At 42.3% G+C, this 13,997-nt stretch overlaps 1 protein-coding gene across 3 annotated transcripts in view; it reads right to left on the bottom strand.

Annotated features, from left to right (window-relative positions):
* Positions 1–13,997, bottom strand: part of SMIM14 (small integral membrane protein 14) — a 49,575-nt gene that overhangs the window by 31,764 nt on the left and 3,814 nt on the right. Inside the window, exon 1 of one of the 3 annotated variants that reach the window (XM_030239383.2) lies at positions 5,730–5,845. The exons of 1 other annotated variant lie outside the window; for it this stretch is intronic. The gene's annotated coding sequence lies outside the window, so the exon portion shown is untranslated. Of the gene's footprint in view, positions 1–5,516; positions 5,637–5,729; positions 5,846–13,997 lie in introns of those variants that run through there. One more of the 3 variants, XM_009100145.4, reaches the window with a different exon arrangement.

Here is a 13,997-nt window from a genome sequence, read left to right as displayed (position 1 = left end):
ACTGTGCCACGCCAAGCAGGGCCAGAGGCTTGTGATGCTTTGGCAGGCCAGATTCTGAGCAAATGGCTACACAGGGAAGAGGAGCACACTTTCCAGGGGATAGACAGCAGCTGCACAGGAAGAGGAGCATACCTTCCAGGGGATAGACAGCAGCTGCACAGAGAAGAGGAGCACACCTGCACAGGGAAGAGGAGCACACCTTCCAGAGGATAGGCAGCAGCTGCACAAGCAAGAGGAGCACACCTTCCAGAGGATAGGCAGCAGCTGCACAGGGAAGAGCAGCACACCTTCCAGGGGATAGACCTGCTTTTGCAGGGAAACAAGAATAAATAGTACCCTTGCAGATGGAAAACTGCAGAGGTGAGGATCTCATACTAGCCACCCATGGAAGCAGAACAGGGAACCAGATTTTGCTGTTTATTACCCCACCTGAGAGATGCTTTGGGTTTAACTTTTGGGCTTCATAGTACAAAAATAATAATTTACTTTTAAAAGTATTAAAAAGTATGCTTCCATAAGAAACTATATAACCTACTGTGTTGGTTTTGGCAGTTGAAACACAACTTTGCTCAGTCTGTAAAAGAAAAAGGTTATGCTGAGACACAACAGAGCTAACCATGAGTAGCCAGGCAGCTACTGCAGCTCGGGTGGCCAGCAGTAATTCAGTATTTCAAATTATGCTTTTTTAAGTGTTCATCATTCAGAAATTTTTAGACATTTTGCCTCTTTGTAAAATTCAACATGAAAAACGTCTCTAATTCACTCCTTTACAAAAAATAATTTCAAAATAAATAAAAATGAAACTTTTTCCACTATATTGAGGCAGCAAATGTAGCCCTAAACCATGAGCTATGAAGCTTTTTTTATACTAGTATATTAAGAGTACAACTATTTGCATTAAAAAATACCTTACTAAATCCTTAAAACTATAAAAATACACTATTCCTTAATGTCACTCTGATCACATACAAACACAAAATTATACTGAAATTCTTTGGAATACTTTCATTATTTTTTTTCTCCAGGGATGACATATGTTTCTAATAACTTGCCACTGAGCAAACAGATTTAACAGGGTACCAGCATGCTGAGAAAGATAGCAGGATTTTCAATTTTCAGATGAAAGAAGCTCTATTCCCTGGCAGCCCTACTCCTAACCCCTTTAGGCCAGATCAAATTTTATCGGAAGCTAGCTGGTGCCTGTCTTCAACTTCAATGGAAGTTGAATCAGTTGGGTTTTTTTTTTACATACCTGCAGTAAACAATCTGAAGCTTATAAATTAGAATTTTTTGAATCAGTATTTATATCAGAGGGAATCCATAGCAATTAACAGGATTTCTGGACTTGGTTATTTACATATGTTTAGCTAACAGATGACCCAGTTTTTACCAGAGAATATCATCCATCTAATTCAGCAGACTCACAGACTAGTTTATATTATCAAAAGAAAAGTGTTATGCAAATTACACAACACTCCCCTGCACCTACTAGCCACAGATTTTTAAATCCATTATATTAATTTGCACAACAAAAAACGGTTCTGTTTCACAAGATCAGGATTAATTTGCAACACACATCTTACCTTTTGCTCCACCATTTTAATACAGAAAATAATGTATTTTTCATCTTTAGACACTTTTGTTCTACATAAAAATTTGAAGCTAAACCATCTGACAATCTCCATGGCTCAAAAACGTCTCTTTTGTATAAGAAATACAACAATATAATAAGAATATTTCTACATTTCACAGAGCTTTCTGATAAAATGTTTACCTAGTATTTTCAAATACAGATTCTTAATTATGGGTCACATCTGATCAGTCTCATCTAGATACCAGGGTGAGGAACCTCTAACAACACTGTAATCACTTGCATTGGAATCCTTGTTAAAGTAAGGTTGCTCACACCAGGAAGCTTTCTTTCACACTTGATTTAGTTCAACTGCTTGCAGAGCTAACCCAAACTTTTCTTCACACCTTCATGTAATTTCATTCAGACAGCTGTTATTTTCCCTAAATAACTTTTTAATGTGTGAAAAAAAACCATAAATTATTTTATCAAGTTGTCTAAAAATATTTCCCTGCTAAAAATAAAGATTTTATGATTAACTAATGGGAAATATATGAACATACAAACAACAAAGACCAAAGCTCAAATACTAGAGGTCTGTATTTGACAAAGATTCAACAAATAAAGTAAATGAGCATTGCAGCTATTCATATAATGTAAATGGTTGCTGCTACATTTTTGTCCAGCTTTTCTGGTTTTTTTCCTGATTAAAATCTTTTCTTTCTGAGGAGTGCTCAGTGGTTTGGATGTGACATTTGTCTAGAAGCCTTATAAAGTAAGAATGAAACTATATTTAGCTCCAGAAAGCCATGCTTTTTAATGCATGCAAAGCTGCAGAAGAATCAGAACAAATCTTAATGAGAACTTTTATCAAGTGTAATTCTATCTGTTCCCACCCAAATGGGACTAATTTGTTCAATTATCTATAAAAATACCAGTTAGACACTTAAACAAAAGCTTCTGAAGCATATCTGTTCAATAAACAACAATGCAAATGCACAATCACTCAATTGTGCCAAGGGCTGCTCCCCTAAGCATTTTCCAATTTTTCATGAAAAGCCCTATCAATCATCACTAAGGGACCTTCTTCTTACCCCAGCCTCAGCCAGCAGTGTGGAATAGGTGGTGGGAACAGTGAAGAGGATAGGACCATATTTCTTCTCTTACTGCTAGCAGAACCACTGTTCTGTCAGCAAAGTAAGACTAACACAGCTAACACACACTGATCCTTCTCCTATCCCTGACTGCATTCCTTCATAATGAGAAGCTAAGGAGTCCTACTTCAAATGAGGCTCATTGGGAACTAGGGATACTAGATGTTGATGTGTCAAGGCATACAAGCTGAATGAGCTCTTCTGGTAAAATAATTCCCTTTTCTTTTTACCTGTACAAGATTCAGCTCTGTGACAGAGCCTTAGAAAGTTTTCTTAGCTTCCACTGTACTTACAGAGGGTTTGGGAGTACCTAGATTTTCCAAGAAGTATTAGCATTTTGCAGAATCAGCTGCCTCATTAACAACTAGATGGATCTATATGCATTCATAAATTGAATCTCTAACCTAGAAAGTTAAGACAGAAAGTGTGTTTAACATCAAGTTAATATCAGGTATGAAAATGCAAACATGCAGAGTGTGTAACAGCATGTACGCAAAGTAGGCTCACAGGCTCTCTGAGATGTATCCCAAGCAGAAAATGGCCAGGTGACAACAAGTTTTATATGCATAAATGCATCTACCAAAACTCGTTCATATTTATTGTGATGTGGAATCTGATAAATGTTCAAAACATAGAGAGTAAGAATTTGATACTTGGTATTGTCAGGGCACTGTGATATTTGCCATTCATATGCATTTATAAGAAGAAAAGATCTTGCTACTTTTTGATTGTACTGGCCCTGTGACGTCTCATGATGTTGTTAGGTGAAATTCTGGCATGACAAACTTCAGCAGAGACAAAACTTGGTCTTTAAAAATGTATGTCAAGTACCCATAATAACTAGGAGGGAAAATTCTAAATGTACAAACCGAGTTTTATTACATATCTCTTATGCAAATAACATTCACACACCACTTATTCTGAAATTTAAATATATGAAAGTAGGAAATGAGAAGTTCATAACAAAACCAGAAGTCAGTTAGAAACTAACTTTCTCCAAAACTAAATACCAACTTCTTGAAAGCAGGTAAAATAGTTTAAAAATTATTGAAACACAATGAATTGTTTTAAATGTAAAATACTTCTTTAATAACAATTGTATTATTCTCATTTTTTGCTTAGAATAAAAGAATATTGCTCATGTAACTGGGCCATGAAGTTTGGAACTTAATGGACTTGATTGTGGTATATGTAAGGTGTTGCAAAACCATCACACTGTGCACAATATAAAGAATATCATAGAACTTTGTCTATTATATTTATTTCTACAGTCAGAAAAATAGTATCCAACTAGGCTAAAGAAAGATCCACCCAGAGCTACAAAACTGCTCCTACCATCATCATCTTGTTTCTACAGCAGCCCAGGGCTTTCGGTCCCCAGTGGGTCAGGGACATCCCTGCCGGTCCGAGAAGCATGGGTGGAACTACCGGTAACACATCCACTATAACTTTGCCGTTACTTAGCTCCTTATACAAAACAATCTGAAATTACTTAAAATACAGAACTCTGTGCCACTCAAGAGTTAGGGAAACATTGTAAATCTTGTCTTTTACAAAGGGCAAAAAGAACCAAAGATGCTGGACTCACCCACCACAGTGGCAGGGGAAAGAACAGTGGTTAGAAGTGAATTAACTAATGACTGCTAAAATTACAATTAATATCATTTAGCAAACTGCTTCTACCATTTCAAGCCTCACTGCCAGTGACAGCATCACTTTTAAAAATCAAAGACTGATTTCTTTCATCTCACTGAGTCACAGGAATTGGATGAAATTATCAAGAATATAGGAAGAAATTAAAAAGTAAAACCGATCTCCCACTCTTCTGATTTTTTTGAACTTATGTCTGCTTTTGGAATGTAAAATTAATGAGTAAAGGTGGATAGCACACTAATAGATAAACATTTAAAGACTTCTAATACATAACCCATTAACACTCACTAAAGATACACATCTTCCCCAGCAGGCACAATAACAACATTAACGTAAAATGCTATTAAGACCCAAATGTTAGATGTCCTTGCCTCTAAAAACAGAAGTTGGTTTTCAAGACTTATCTATCTGCATAGATCTGGATGTTCAGACAGTAGTAAAACACAAACAGTCTACAATCTAAAAGGCAAACCTGAAGACACTTGACTAGGCAAACAGGTGTTTGGTCGGGAAACCACAGTTTCTGATGTAGGTCTTGCACCACATTCACACTGGTTAGTCAAAGGCCTCTGAACGGCCGTGGAAGGCAGCGGTTGAGCTGCAGGGCAGAACAGCTGGGGAACCGAGTACAGTGGCAGCAGCAGAGAAATAACCATATCTTTTGCTCTCCAAGGCCAATATACCCCTTCTTCACTGATTTCCTAGGAATCACATATTTGAGCATTCATGAAGAACTCCTGGCATCAACCCTATCTTTAATAAATTAACAGTACTGTGATACCGTCCTATTCCCGAGATTATCTTTCCCATGACATTGTTTCATCTCTCCAAATTCAGCTGCACCCTGTTCGTAAAGCAGGGAGCAGCCTGGCAGCACACATCCTGGTGTCTGCACGACACTGCCAGCTTCTTTAAAGAGAGAAACCTAAACCTCTCTGGCTCGAAGTATGAGACTGAGATCCTTTAAGGAAAAATAGAAAATCGACAGAAGAGTGCCACTTCGCAATAAAATCCCCAATAACCAGAAAAACCACAATCAGAGCAGCTGATAAGAAGACAAGCCGACGTTTCTCTGGTTTGGAAAAGAAGGAAAGCTGCCTGACACCCAGTGGAGAGGTTCCGGCTCTCCCGGTGTTTACCTTCCCCGGCACCCGACGAAGCGCCCGGCGGCGGGGACGTTTCTGCACTTCAACAAGCTTGAAGTTACCCCGCAGTCCCCACCGCGGCTCCGCCGCCACTCCCCGGCCCGCGCCGCGCCCGGCGGACGGAGGGTCGAGCGGGGATGTCCGCGCAAACCCTCGGCCGCCGCCAGCCCGCGCCCTCCCCGACCCCGCCACGGCGGCCCCGCTCACCGTTCTCCGGCCGCCGTCGCGGAGGGCTGCGGGGGCGGGGGCAGGGGCAGGGCGGCCAGGCGAGCAGGGCCGGCCCCGCGGCTCGGCCCCGCGGCTCGGGCCGGCTCACACGTCAGCCCGCGCCACGAGACCCGGATCTGCCGGCTCCCGGCGGCGGCGGCGGCGGCGGCGGCGGCGGGGCCGGGGCGGCGCCGCGCAGTCCCGCCCCCCCCACTCCCACCCCTCCGCCCGGCACGGGAGCCTGAGTCCTGCTGAGGGCAGGGGCAGCCGCGTCCTGGGCCGCGATGTCCGGCAGGGCCGGGCTCGAGGGCCGCGGTGGCGCGGCGTGCCGAGCGGCCGCAGTGCCGAACCATGCGGCGACCTTAAAATAAAGCTCCGGTAGGTCAGCGCGGAGAGGACGCAGGGATAGGACTGCTGTAGGGCCAGGTGTGCCTGGGGGTCCGCCACAGCCCCCGTGGCCAGGGCCCCGCGCCTCCGGCACAAACACGGGTCACTTCGCCCGCTTGGCCCCAGCCTTCCCCACCGAAGTACGAGGGAGTTTACAGGCAAGGTTCTCATCTTGAAATTTAAAGCCTGTTCAGGAGCTCGTGACTCACGGGCTTCTAAGCAATTAAACCATCCATCAAAATAGGTATTTAGATGTTGTGAATGAAGTTAGAAGGGAAAATCAGATTGTGGCTTCTCAGTCAGCCACGGAGAGGGAGTGTCATATGACACTCCCAAGACAGAAAGATGGACCACATCCCGTCTTGGAGACACTGATACCATGCAATAATGCAGTGAGGATACAGGAAAGAAAATCTTGTCCTCCAATATTTCCAAGGCTGTCTTACCTCCTCCAAGCCAGGATACAAGGACAGTACTGCAATTAGAGTGAGAAAGGAGGGTTGGATAGAAGTTGCAAGTGCTCTCAAGTTGGTACCTCTGACCAGTGCCACATAGTCTCATATGACCCACATATGGCTGTTCTCATTACTATTTGCAGTTGTCATGGGGTTTTTCAAACCTCCTTTCATGGCAACAGCTTTTTTTCTGAAAGTTTTTTCCTAAATTTGGGTGTCTAGCCTATGCTACTTTGCCAAGTCTTGGATGCACTGCCAGTTGGCAGCCTTGCATGTCCAACCATCACTCAGGTACCCAGAGCCACCTCTCTCTGAAAGATGCAGGTAGACTAACTCTTCCTGGTTAGGGCTGGCCCTGGACATATCCATTCCTCTTCTGAGAGTCAGGAGGTAGGCTGCCTTTGTGTAGCAATGCCACACAGTCCTGACTTGCTATGGATCTTGCTTCTTCTTTCCCATCTTGTCCTGGTTTAGGGCAAATTTGGAGAGAATCCCCAAAAAGGGCTTCTCCAAAAGCAAACCCACAGGCCCCTTCCCCAATTGGTTCAGGAAGAATTCCTCGGAGAGAGGTGGAAAGAACCTGTTTATTTGACAAGCACAGCACCCCCCAGCACACACAATGAACAATACCGGATGACACCACTCTTCCACTGCTCTGAGAAAGATGACAAATTCAGAAAAGTCTCTCCTGGGGGTTTGCTGTTGTCAGTCCCTCCGGTGCTGAGGCAGCTGCTGCAGCCACAAGGTGTAACCTCTCTCTCGGTGTTCTGAATCCCAGTCCGGAGCAGTCAGCAGGTCCAAACGGGGTGGGGGGGAACAGTTCAGAAAGGAATTTGGACTGTTTAGCTAAAGTAACTAATGAGAAGGGGGGAAAGAAGCAAGAGCAAGCAAAGCAGAAGCAAAGCAGAGGCAAGAGCGAGAGCAAAAAGCAGGGCAAAAAGCAGAGAAGCCGCAACATGCTCTGGTGCTATCTGTATGTCCCGCCGAGTAGCTGATAGGAGGCCCAAAACAAAACTCTCACTCTGCCAGTCTTAAAGGCACAGAACATAATATCCAGCATAAATTACATACACACGAATGGGGATAACAGTCACCCTAGGACACATCTTTTAGTCCTTTCTCTTGTCTTAGCACCCAACTAAGCAGTGGCAATACTGAAAAGGGAGGTAAGGCACTGACACAAAGCCAGGCCACAAGAAAGCTAAACTATGCAGAAATTGTAAGATCTTGTTTACCTCAGTCCAGGAAGCTAAGACTCTGGTAAGGCACTAGGGATGCTAAAACTTATCTTTAATTTGGAAGTATAAAACTATATTCCTTCAATGTTTCCTAGGAGAACAGGTTTCTTTACAGCCTGTTCAGGAGTTTGTGCTGCAACAGGAACCATAAATATTGGCAATATCAAGGTATGCTTGCCTTGAAGTTTACTTTGACTGTCCTTGGCCAAACACTAAGCTAACCTAGAAAATGGTGTCAGAGGGTAGTCAACTGTTAGCTGCATCCTTCCTTCCAGCTCTCCCTCAGCCATTCTCCTAACCCTTCACCAGGAACAAGCCACCCTTGAAACAAGCAAAGGCAGCTTCTCAATACCATTAACCAGTCTTGCCTGTCTCCCACACCTCATACACAGGGCTAGCCATTGTTCTAGAAAATGGGTCTTTTTGATCCTGAAATCCCCAAACCAGACACAGCTTGCCATTAGTCCTGATTCAAACAAGAGAGGAGAGAAATGCCAACAGCACAATAGCAGAGAGGAGAGTTCCTTCTGCCAAGCTGAGGCAGAAATGCCGAACACTTCTAATTTTCTTGCCAAACAGCTTTTGGACAATGTCAAACAGCAGTTGCTAAAATGATAGCAGGCGTATTTGGAGGAACCATTGAAACCAGTAAGAGAATCGCAGTGATTCATTCTTGGAGAACTGAATTTGAACAATCCTAGAACTGGAAGGGCAAGACTAAGTGAGCTGGACCAGCAGCATCAGATGTTTTGTCAGAAATAATATGAGCCTGCAAAGAGTCTATATAGGAGAGGCATGAGTTGAGAGTGATGACAACTGAGTGATCTACAAGAAAGCAGTATGCAATGGTGGTAGAGCTAGAGCTCAGATGTCTTCCTCACTTTGAATCAAATGCAGCCTCCTCAGACCTCAGTGCATTAAATCTTTCTGGCTCATTTCTCACATCAGCCCATCCAGTTACTTGCATTATATCTGGTAATGTCTTGAAATTGTGTCTTGAAGAGGTGTGCAAGAAGCACTACCCGGCTGGCCAGCCAGCCCCACTGGGTGAACTAAAAGCTACCCCTCCCTGCTCTCATTTCTTCATCCCATGTTGTATGCTGCAAAGCTCTGCATATCTGAAAATAGTTTTACTTACCTGGTCTCAATAAAAAGCTGAGGGTTTTTTCCAGTGTCCTGCATTATTTGCACTGCCTTTTGACAGCAATTGTTTTCCTGATTCTTTTTCTTTGTTCAACATATATGTTTCCATTCCCATATTTGGAAGTATGGGAAGCTGATGGGCCTAATGAAGGATGGATTTGTCAAAGGGTTATCCTCATGTATGAAACTTCAGAGGATGAACTGTCAAGGAAGAGGGGCAGACAACAGGAACCACAGAAAGTAGGGACCAGGAGCAAGAGAAACAATGTATAAGCTTATTGCTTTCAAATCAGCAAGAACATACAGGTAAGCAGAAAGTAGCTGGGTATTTTACATGAAACATTCTGCCAGAGCATCCCTCAGAATTTAGCCCTCCTGGTTCCCACGGGCAAATGAACAAGGCATAGCAGGCACTGATTCTGTCTCAGCTTCCTACTCCCAGACTTCAGCCATCTGGTCCCCCTTACACTCACAAATTTAGTGCACAATACAGCAGTAAAACAAGATCCTGATATGGAGGCTATTTTCAACTCACTCTATGAAGACTCCACTCCGGCAGTCAAACTATGATGAAAACAGTGATGTAGACTACTTTAGGAACAAAGCCATGAGATGCATTCAAAATCAGGTAGTAACAGGGATAGAATGGTGAATCTACTGATTTTGGCACACTAAAAGAATTGTGCTGCCCACTGCCAGGCTAAAACTGTGAAGACAACTCTGATTAAAGAGCAGAGGATGGTAGTAGTCCTTCTACCAAAACCCTTTATAATGGAGGAGGGTGGAAGTTGAGCAAAAGTTACTATACATTCTCTACATCCATAATCTAACAGTAGTGTGGGTTGGGCATTTTTGTAAAGCAACAAGCAGTTGTCACATTCCACATCACAGTGCTAGCTTTCAACTTTTCTACCTCAGTAGGCAATGGTTAAGTAGGAGTCGTGTTGGTGATCTAACTTGCCAAATAATGAATGAGCTTGTTTACAGACACCCAAGAACATTACTTTTCCCATTCTCAAGTTCTTTTTCTGCTGATGTTCTTTTCATCTTTGCTGCATAAGTCATGTCACTAGGCATTGTATTGCTGACATCCAGGTACTCTGTGGAGTGGAAATTGTTCATCTGCAATTCATGCAGTTTCATCAGATCTGAAAAATGACCTAGAAATGGGACAAATCTGCCCAATGTGACTCCTTTTCTGTCTGCTCCCAATTTTCTTGTATGCAGTTCATAATAAGTAGATAATGCTATTCTAAGAAGGAATCTGCAGGAAACTCTGTTGCAAATTTTGATACCAAAGAGCCATTTGGAAGAGGCCTGCAAAATGGTCTGAAAATGGCACCTAGGAAGCAGAAAGGAAAATATTATTAAATACCCGTGTAGTATCAAGGTAAGAGAGGCCTTTTGGCAGCAACAGTGGGATTTTTGGAAATCTAATTTTGGAAAAAGAAGCCAAGTCCTTAAAAAAGTTGTCTGCAAGCATTCCTAGAATTCAGCTGGGCTGGCATCTCACAAAGCTCTGGAGAATTGAAAAGCCTTTTGGGACACTAGGCAGCAAGCCTGTGAGTTGGCTGGCACAAAGACTTATTGTGTACTTATGTTAATTTTACCAATATTTGCTCATGTAATCACCACTGAACCAAATGTATACTGCCAGGTTTTCTGTCCATGTGCAGATCTAAACTTAACAAACACTCAACTGCAATTGTCAGAACTCACACTGAGTGGTGGCTCAGTGGAAACAAGAAACTCCAGTAAAATTGTCAGAGGATCTATAGAGGACCGTTTGAGCTCCTGAAGCACACCAACACAGACTTTTGAGATCAATTAGCCACAGTCTAGGGAAAATGACCCCAACAGATTGCTGCAATGCTGCCAGACCACATCAGTGATGTTTTCCCAGTCATGTTTCCCAGCCCAGTGATGTTTTCCAAACTATGAAATGAATGAAGGAAATCTGAAGTTAAGGAAATGACAAGGATTATTTTACACTTTACCAGAATAATGACTAGTAATTTAGAGTAACTATGAAATGCAAGCAGGCCAGTTGGGATGCTTACAAGGTCAGGCTTGTAAAAAGCAATTTAAAAATAGAGGATTAAGTCCTGAGCCACCAAATTGTTAATGATAACGCTCATAGGTAAAGATATCTTATCTGAATTAGGCTGAAATGGTTCTGTAGTATTAGAATAGTGTGTTGTCAGTAACCACATGAGTTAATAGTCCACTAACTTTCATTGACAATTATCCAATCAGTATTTGGAACATCATTTTGCAATTACTTTGGGCAATCCCCTCTAAAAATGTGGTCTAAGTGAGCTAACACTGCTATAAACTTAAAAAATTGTATTTCCTCTGGAGCAGAAATCACAATAGCAGCTGCTCAACTGTGGTGGCTTTCTTGCAAAGAAAAGATGAGAAACAGAGTGAACTGCTTCATAAGCAACTATAGTTCACATAAGCTATCTGCAGCCATAAATTTACCAGCAGCTAACGTTGCTATATTCATCTGAAAACTGCTGCCACTTGGGAAAAACACATCTCATGTCACCCTCTATGTTCAGAGCCATTTCAGCATTTAGTCTCAAAATGCCTCTGAACATGAGTCAGAGCCCTCAACTGTTACAGTTCTCACAGACTTGAAATAAAAATGAATCCCTGTTCATTTCCAAGTGAATGCCTAATATAAGAAGCTGTATCTGATAGACAAACCAGAAGCTAAAATGCAAGCAAGCAGATTTGATATTAGGTGCAGAAGTGAGAAGAGAAAATGAAAACAAGATCCCAAAGGATTTTTAAAAACACTTTACTACATATAACTAAGAAGCAGCAATGAATTAAATTTTTCTGGTCATGAACTGAAAATTACTCTGATCTGAAATGGATAGATGCAGTTTGCAGTTAGTATTAAGCACTTGGTATATGATTGAAATTTAAGAGCACCATCCATTAAAAAGCCAAGGCATTATTTACTAGTAAAAAAGATATGACAAGAAGAGATGACATTTTATGTGTCACTGAGAAGGTGTATCAAAAGGCATAACTCTGCCAGTCAGCACTTGAAGATCAGTATTCTATCACATAAAAAGTGGCAGCATTTCTGTATGGACTACAGAGAACTGAGCCACATTGTTGGAAAAAAAATCTGATCTATTGTCACTGTAAGTGATACTCTGGTTTCTGCACATTCAACCATACTTTTTACTTTGGATATTAGAACATGAGTATTGACAAGTGTACAAGAAATGACTGCTCTCTCAGCTGGGCAAGATCTCTACAGACATAATGCAAGGGTTTTAACTTGTGCACATTTGCTTTTGAGCAAATTTTTTTGATGATGTGGTATGATGCAGCTGGATGTTTGCTGTAGGATGTCACACCTTTTGAAGAGGAGCTGTAAACCCTACAAGTACTTTAGTGGTTTAGAAAGAAAATTCAACTTTACAGAACTTGACAACACTGTCTGGTCAGGAAAAAAGAATTCTTCTGTAGTATACCCTCAGCAAGTTTGCTGACAACAGCAAGCTGAGTGGTGTGAACAACACACTGGAGGGGAAAGGATGTCATCCTGAGTGACCTTGGGAGACTTGAGAGGTGGTCTGTGTGAACCTCATGAAGTTCAACAAGGCCAAGTGCAAGGTCCTGCACATGGGTTAAGGCAACCCCAAGGACAAATACAGGTTGTGAGGAGAATGGATTGAGACCAGCCCTGCTGAGAAGGACTTGGATGTGCTGGTGGATGAGAGGCTGGACATGATACAGCAATGTGCACTTGCAGCCCAGAAAGCCAGTTGTATCCTGGGCTGCATCAAAAGCATGGTCTGTAGGTCAAGGGACACGAGTCATCCCCTCTACTGTGCTCCTGTGAGACCCCACCTGGAGTACTATAACCAGCTTTGGGTCCTGCAACATAAGAAGGACACAGACCTCTTGGAATGAGTCCACAGGAGAGCCACAAAGATGATCAGAATGATGGAGCACCTCTCCTGTGAGGAACAGCTGAGAGCTGAGGCTCTGGGAGACTTTATTGTGTCCTTACAGTACCTAAAAGAGTACAAGAAGGCAGGAAAGACTTTTAAAAATGGGTTTATTAGGTTGAATTTTTTACTGTGAGGATGGTGAGGCACTGGAACAGGTTGCCCAGAGAAGCTGTGGCTGCCACATTCCTGAAGTGCTCAAGGCCAGGTTGAATAGGGCCCTGAGTAACCTGGTCTAGTGGAAGGTGTCACCCATGGCAGGGGGAAGTAGGTGATCTTTCAGATACTTTCCAACTCAAACTGTTATATAATTCTATTCAACTCACACTTCACAGTTCAAAAATTCTGCAAAAACACCACACAGATTGAAGGAAACCTTTTGGGTGTTTAAAAGTATGAATTTACATTTTTGCTGTTTAAACAGGTTCTTGTGGTTACCTTTTGTTAAGCTACTAAGGTAATCATTAGATATAGATGACGTCTCTAAAACTGAAGGTAATTACTGAAAAAAAAAAAGGATGGGGAAAGATTGGAAGCTTGTTTTATAGTAGAAGCTTGTATTATAGCAGAAGCCCAACTCCTTTGTAGAGAAAATACTGAGGTAGCAAGTCCTTTCACAATGGTGCCCAGTGACAGGACAAGAACTAAACATAAGAAAACGCTTATTTTTTCTGATGCTAACTGATCATTGGTAGTGGTTTCCCAGAAGGGCTGTGGGATCTCATATCCATACAGATATTCAATGGACATGGTCCTGGCAAGGCAACTTGCTCTGGCTGATCCCGCTTTGACAGGAAGGGTGGTCTAGATGATCTCAAGATCATCTTCCAATCTTGATCCTGCTGTGATACTGTGCCACTCAAGAGGGAACTCAGGAATAGATACACCTGCAAAGCACTTTCACTGCAATTTTGTGGGAGTGAAATTATTTGGAATGAGTGATATTAAGATACAGGGATAATATGGCACCTATAAATAAGTCTGCTGGGAGAGTTAATACCTTTTATGTCTGCTCTGTGTTTGGGGAAGGAACCAACAGTGTGATATTTCAATATTCCTAGGACTAAT

Source organism: Serinus canaria, chromosome 4 (assembly GCF_022539315.1).
Source record: "Serinus canaria isolate serCan28SL12 chromosome 4, serCan2020, whole genome shotgun sequence".
In the NCBI taxonomy this organism is placed as follows: domain Eukaryota; kingdom Metazoa; phylum Chordata; class Aves; order Passeriformes; family Fringillidae; genus Serinus; species Serinus canaria.
Note: the sequence above shows the minus strand (reverse complement) of the source record. Positions and strands in the feature narration are given on the sequence as shown.